The sequence below is a fragment of the Solanum lycopersicum genome, chromosome 4 (assembly GCF_036512215.1).
Source record: "Solanum lycopersicum chromosome 4, SLM_r2.1".
NCBI classification, from domain to species: domain Eukaryota; kingdom Viridiplantae; phylum Streptophyta; class Magnoliopsida; order Solanales; family Solanaceae; genus Solanum; species Solanum lycopersicum.
In genome coordinates this window covers 51,279,914-51,287,726 of record NC_090803.1, presented here as the reverse complement: position 1 = coordinate 51,287,726, position 7,813 = coordinate 51,279,914, and the positions used below count along the sequence as shown (strand labels likewise).

General features: G+C 34.2%; 1 long non-coding RNA gene across 1 annotated transcript; it reads right to left on the bottom strand.

Moving 5' to 3' along the window:
- Positions 1-480: 480 nt before the first annotated feature.
- On the bottom strand, positions 481-6,137 carry LOC138348295 (uncharacterized). The gene is made up of 2 exons (XR_011220724.1): positions 2,004-6,137; positions 481-1,198 (listed from the first exon to the last, which is right to left on the bottom strand). It is a non-coding gene; the product is annotated as an uncharacterized lncRNA (long non-coding RNA).
- Between the last annotated feature and the right edge of the window lie 1,676 nt (positions 6,138-7,813).

Below are 7,813 nucleotides of genomic sequence, written 5' to 3'. Positions count from 1 at the left end.
ATGAAATAATAAATATAATCAGAAGAATGTTGCATAGAACATGAGATTTATCTAATTTCTTAACATAGAAATGATGTCACTCCATGATTTAATTGAGACTCTCAATTACATCATAATTTAAAATCATAATGCTACTTGTTGCATATTGGTTTTATCATTAGCCATATCATTGCTATTAAATACCTTTGTCTTTGCAGGTCGGTGCAACATATTCAATTAAAATTGTTTAGGTCACTTTCTTCCATCGTCTTGGACTTCTTCTTGTTAAAATACATGATTAAATGAAAACAAAACTACTAATCAAGATAAATACTTCAACATGAACATTAAAAGAAAATAAAAAAAAGCATTCATTTGCCGGTAGAGATAGAGACTCTTTAAAATTAAATTAAACTAACATATCATAAATTCTCAATTTAAGACTTAAGAAATAAAAAATACAATCATAACAATTAGAGAATTAAAAGATCCACCAATGTGCGATTTTTTTTTTAAAAAAAACAATTTAACTTGGGGGTTTAGACATTGACCCCAACCTATAAATTAAAGAAGAAAATGAGTACATGGAGGAGGACATAGACCATAGCCTCCAGAACAAGAAAAAGAAGAGGTAAACTATACATAACTATCCAAGGACAACATCATTATTCACAAAATGATTATTTCTTTGTTTAAACCTGAAGTTAAGAATTTCTTGTTGATCCAAACTCAAAAAAGCTCTGATAGATGGAGGGAGCAAACTAAGGTTTTCTATTATGAGATTCTCATTAGTATATTCTCCCAAATTTGCCAAGTGATCGGCTATTATACTGTCCTCTCTGTAGGAATGCACAAAAGAAAGTTTTTTCCACTGCAGAGTTGGTTGATCTGATCAATAACATGAAAATCTCCCAAAAACTCTTCATTTTGTGATTAATCATGTTGATAATGAGTTGGGAGTCAACTTTCACAATCACGTTTATGAGACCCATTATAGAGCATATTTTTACACCTCGAAGAATAACACTTACTTCAGCTACATTATTGCTACACACTCCGTAATTTTATGTATATGCAAGCTTGAAACTTCCATATCACTGTTTCTAATGATTCCACCTCCTCCAGCACCACCTGGATTACCTTTGTTGTAAGCATCTGTGTTGAGTTTATGCGAACCACTATCTGGTTTCTTCCGTAGAACTATCTTGATCTTGATCACCTGCTTAGTTGTTTCAATATTACTACAGAGTTTGCGCCATTCAAGATAAGTGCTAAAGATGGGAAAAAGACTGTTGATAAGCATATGCATTGTTTTGATGACCTATTTAATAATATAGTAGCCGACATCTTAGTATTATCAAATTTAGCACTACATTTGTTTTTCCAAATTTACCAACTAATTATAGCAGGCAAACATTGTATAAAAGCTTTGTGAATCTTATTCTTAGTTTTAGAAAGCCACCAAGACATGACAATTTGTCTAATGTTGCAAAATTGAAGAGGGATGCCACAACTCAAAAAAAAATAAGACCAAACTTGAGTAGCAGTTTCACTCCTACCAAAGAAATGCATAGTAGTTTCCTCTACATGAATATTGCAGCAAGAACACATAGACGAGATAGGAATTTTAGTTTTCTTAGAGCCATATTTGTAGGAATTTTATTTTCCATCATTCTAAGCATAAAGAATGAAATCTTGAGCAGAATTTTATTGTGCCAAATGATAGAAGAGGTGAAAGAATGAGCCTTGTGAGCTCTCATAAAATGCCATGTACTTTTACAAGAAAAAACACCTGTAGACTCAACAGTCCAAATAGGCCAATAATTCTTATTAGGATGAATTTGTATATCCTTAATATCACTAGTGATGTTGCTAGGGTGTTCATCATTAAGGCTAGAAATATTCCAACCTGTATTAGTAAAAAAAATCATTCACTTTGATGCTTCTAGGAGCGTTATCAAAATTAATGAGTTTAGCCAAGGCTCCTTTACCTGTCCAGTTATCCCACCAAAAGTAAACATTACCTTTTGCGATCTTTCACAAGATGGATTGTTCAGCCTGAATTTTCACATCCATAAGTTCCAATTTTGAGATTGGCTATAAGACCATTTTCTCATGACCGGATGTTTTCTCTTGCAATATTTAGCCTGAAGAAAATGTCTTAAGAGACTATGTTTAGTTCTGAAATTTCACCAAATCTTTGCAGAAAAGATGTTACAAAAATCTCTTAATGACCTGAAATCAACACCACCTTCTACATTAGGGTAACAAAGATCATGCCAAGCTTTTCAATGATGTTGTTTCTTATTATGCTCAAAGCCCCCCAAAAAATTATTAAAGATCTTCTCAATTTGATTTAAGACACCTTTAGGAGGATATAAAACCGACAGTAGGTGGAGAGGAAGGGAATATAAAATAGACTTGATAAGGGTAGCTTTGCCACCTAAGATAGAAAATTACCTAGCCATCCTTGAAGCTTGTGAGAAACTTTTGCAACCATGTTGTTGAAGTAAACAATTTTTTTCTTTCTTCTGTAAATGGGGCACCCCAAATATTGAAAAGGAAATTTTAATTGAGAGAACCCCGTGACATTCTCCACATCATGAATATAATCAAGAGGAAAATTAGCCAATAAAAGAAAACCAGATTTATTTTTATTAATAAGCTGACCAGATACTTTTTCGTACATGTTGAGCCTGTTCATCATCATATTAAAAGATGGTTGGTCTCCAGAAGAAAAAAGAATGGTATCATCGACATAACAAAGATGGGTAATCAAAGGTCTTTTTTATGCGCAGAGTAAGGAATAAAGCCATCATTAGGGAGAATGGTTAACAATCTAGATAACAACTCAGCACAGATAACAAAAAGAGATGGGGAAAAGGGATCACCTTGTTTTAATCCACGACTAGATTTGAAAAAGCCATGTCTTCCATCATTGAGATTTATAGAATACCAATTGTTAGAAAGGAGTCTCCAAATTCTATCAATCCAAATGTCAGAGAAGCCCATTTTTCTTAGCATAAGACAGAAAATCCCAATTTACTCTATCGTAGGCCTTGGTCATAATAAAATTTTATAACCAAATTGCCTAAATTAGGAGACTGATTAATATTATAAACCAATTCTTGAGTTAATAAGATGTTGTCGGAGATAGACCTACCTTTAATAAAACATGTATGATAAGGAGAGATAATTTTATTCATATGGGGGGACAATCTTTGATTAAGCAATTTAGAGATAATCTTGCTAGAAAAATTACTAAGGCTAATCGGTCTACGATCAGTGAACTGTTGATGGGTTTTAACCTTAGGAATTAAAACTAGACAAGAGTGACTAAGAGATCGAGGAAGAGGGGTACCAACAAAGAAATCAAGTACCATCATGAGCAAATCATGTGTAATAATATTCCAACAAGAATGGTAAAACTTACCTGAGACTCCGTCTGGTCCTGGTGCACTTTGAGTGCTCATGGAAAATACGATGTCTTTCAATTCATCCAATGAAGTAGGAGAAATCAGATTGATGTTATCTTCCTCAGTGATCAACTTTGGAATACACTCCATGATTTTACTATTCTTGACAGTGTCTTTTTTAGAGAATTGTTGTTTAAAGAATTTTATGGCCTCTTCAACAATATTGTCTTCTCGGACTATCCACTTACCTTGATCATCTTTAATAGTAGTCAGGTTAAGTCGTCTTTTTTTGCCTTTAACCATAGGGTGAAAGAACATGGAATTGACTTCACCTTCTACAAACCACTTTATGCCGGATTTTTGTCTCCCGAAGGATTCTTCTTTTTTGTAAGCAAGAACAAGCTCAGCATTGGCATAATTAAGAGTTGTTCTGTTAAATTCGAAATTATCAATGATTGACTTAGCCTCCATATTTGCCACTCTTTTTTCTAAAGCTTTAATAGTATTGAAAATGTTCCCAACCGCGTTTCTTGACCAATCAGATAAGGCTTTAGAAACATTCTTAAGCTTGAGATGAAATTTCCATAAGGGTGTACCAATTACTTCAATGTTCCAGGCACATTCAACAACACTTTGATATGATCCGTTGTATGATTGGATGTCGTAATGAACAAAGAGGAATGATCAGAACCTGTTTTGATAAGATGGTTGATATTAGTAAAGTCAAACAGATTAGCCCATTTATAATTAGTAAGGACTCTATCTATTCTTTCCCAAACTCTTCTGTCAGAAGCCCAACCATTGCACCATGTAAAAGGAGATCCAGAGAATCCTGCATTAATGAGATTACAGTCCATTATGCATTGAATGAAATCAAGCTCTTGGACATTCGATGAGGTGTGCCTCCTTTTTTCTCAGCCAGATCCACAATACAATTGAAGTCTCCACTAACCATCCACGGAAGATCGTAGTTTGCACTTATGCTCCTTAGCTTATCCCAAAGATCAACTCTCATATTAGCATTACATTTAGCATAAATGTAGATAATTAAAAGGATAGAACCCTGTACATTAACTTCAAAAGAGTTTTGTTGTTCATCTTCCTCCTTAATAACACAATTAGTATTAAAATCCCAGAAAATCCACAATTGGCTGTTACTATTAGAGCATGCATTTTGAGAACCCAACAATTTTCTGTTTTTTTCCAATTTATCAATAGTTTGGAAAGATTCAGCTAAAGCAATAATATAATACTTTTCAGAATTCATAGATTGTTTAAGTCTCTCTAGAGCACCACCAGAATTTATGCTCCTTATATTCCAATAAAGAGATTTAAACATGATCAACTTTGAGAGAATTAGAACTGTTTGAAGTCTTATCAGACCATTGGAATTGTTGACTGCCTCCACTGTCTCTTAATGAATTTCTGCCCCTTCTATTCTTATCTCTTCCTCTGCCTCTGCCTTTGCCTCTGCCTTTTAGGGATTGGCCATACGTAATGGTATTATCAAAAGCATTATTCACTGCGACATCCACTAAAGCTTGGGCGTTGAGAATCTCTATTAAAGCTTCTTTTTAGCTGTCACTGTTGCTATCCTCACTGTCCAAACTAGCGTAGTCTCTGCTATAATCTAAACTTTCTTCATGATCAACATAATTTTCATCAGATGAGCTGTTATACTCACCCTCTGAAATATTCGATTGTTCCCCAGGTTTGAGATGAAATTTGGTTTCCACACTTTGATTATTTTCCAAGGTAGCCCCACTTATCAATTTGAGATACTTGTCTTGAGCAACTTTCTGTTTTGAGGTCTGACGGAGAGTATTTTGATAAGTTTGCTTGTTATTTGTGGCTTCCTTTTCTTGTGCCGATTGACCTATATTTATTTGTTTCGAACTGAAATTTGAATCTGAACCTGATTTGTGCTGATATTGGTGTTGTGTATCTCATTATCATTCCTGGTCTTGCTGATCCTTTGTTTCAACTGGGTGTTAGAAGCATTCTTATCAATCCATTTCCTTGCGAAGTGGTCTGCATATTTTGAATCAAATGAGACTCCTCTTGGGCAAGACAGTCAGAGAAGACTTTATCCTTTCCTTTTCCTTGTACTTCCTTTAAAGCATTAGTGTTGACATTATCCTTGGGTTTATTTATGTTGATGCCTCTATTTGGATTATAGGGCTTGATGGTTCTGTTCACTTTTGGATTTTCGGGTGGATCACACTTGTTCTCTTGTTGATGAGAATGACCAGTTCTCATGGCATTTGAATTCCTTCTTCTAGTGACTGTTTGGAAACCATCTTCATCTTTGGAATTCTACTCTTGTCTAATTTCTCTTTCTTTCTTGTTTTGTTCTTCCTTTTGAGCTTTAACTCTATCGCTCCATGATTTGTTTCTGCATTGAGATTCAAGATGACCTTGCATCTTGCAGTAAAGACAATAGCTCGGAACCTTTTCATACTCTATGTCTAGCCACTTACTATCTTCAGATCCATCTAACCTATGAAATCCTAGTCAGATTTTATCTATTCTTGATTTCAGTAGATCTATTTCAACCTTAAATTTAGTAACATTACCCTGAGATTTAGAATATGTGGCTTGATCAGGTGGGATGGCCACTCCCACATCACTTACCAATTTAGAGATGATATGTCATTTTAATAGATGACATGGTAATTGATGAACTAGAATCCACACAAGGACTATAGATTTTTCTTCATCTGGTTTGAAATCCGCTTTCCACTTGAGTATTTTCATAGGGGAATCATCAATGTCAATGAACTATATAAAGAGAACATGGTTGTAGTCCACCTCATTAGTGAAATCTAAGTAGACATGTCGATAATCGAAGAAAGCAATTTTCACAGACCCAATCAATTGGAATTGTCTAATAAAGACTTTCCTAATCTCATCCATTGTAGGTTAAACTCGATAGAACTTTCCAATAAGAGTATATTTGAATTCTTATGCTAAATTAATAAAGTAATTCTCGGCGGAAAAGTAGACCGCATGTTTACCTAAATGAGTTCCACGCCGAATACTAACTTGCTGTGTTTTGTCATTGACGTTGAATAACTTGGCTTGAACCTTTGCTGCGAACGTTGGTGTAGAAACCGACTGTTCATTTCCTCTATTACACAATGGAATTCCTTGTTTCCCATCCTGAATTGTAGCCTTCATTTGTGTGTCATAACTGTCTTGAATTTGGGTGGTATCTCTTTTGTGCTCAATGTTTTGACAGAACTCTTCATGTTGTTGATAGACTATGGTTTCTTTTTTTTTTTAAATCTGATTTTTGTATTTGCCTATCAAAGGAGGATACTTAGGGTTGATTTTGAGGGAGTTGTGTTTTGGTATTGGGTTCTCCGGTAGAGATCGAAAGAAGAGGGCTGTGAGTGGTGGGTGTCCAGTGACTGTTTGCTGAGGTGGGGTGGTGGGTGGTGGGTTGTGGTAGAGATTGGGTTGCTGCTAGGTTTTCTTTGGATGCAGTAGGTGGATCGGGGGGACGAGGTTCCTTTGTTTGCATAGTTACCATTGCTGTATATATTTTAGAGAGAAGTTAGAGCAAAGTTTTCCTAGAGAGACAGTCTAGATCAAATGATTTATAAAATACCAATGTGCGAATTAATGCTGAAATCAAACGAATTCTCTCATTTTATTCCTAGCTACTATATCTAAAATTAAAGCTCTATAAATCTATCTATTGAGCCAAATTTAGAAACGGGAGAAAAAAAAGTTGAACAACGAAAAGAAAATCAAGGGGATAACATATGAAGATGCAAAATTAAGAAATCAAATCTAAAAACTGAAGAGTTGAAACTTATCAAAAGTTAAATCCAAATATGTGTAATTCTCAATTCCTCATATCAATAGTTCAAATTCATATCTTATAGTTGTCATTAGTTACTCAAATAAAAAATAAAGTAAAAAGAATACCTAAAATTGAAGCAAAGATTGATTTAGAAATTTAAGTTAGTTCACTTGAGTATTCTTAAATTCAGAATCAAATTTCGAAAAGAAAAACAAAACAAATAACTCTCCTTTCCCCCTTTTCTTATTACAACAATGGTTTCTCATATATGAATTTATTTGCATATAGATGAATAAAAAAGGAGAATTTAAGGCGAGCAAAAAATAGCAATAAAAAAATATCGAAAACTACATCAACACTTTGATGAGAAGAACAAAGATGAGTCCTTAAAAATTCTATTTCACTAAGACAAAGAATGGTGAGAATGAGAATTAAAGCCACATGTATCAATGTGTTGGCAAGATAAACCACATGGAGTAATTATGGGAACATGAAAATCAATACAAAGACCACATTACTCGGGACTTTAAAAAAAAGTGACAGTAAGGTTTCAAAATAAATGGGCGGTGACATAAGTCTAAGTATTGGGTGTAAGTGACGATTATAT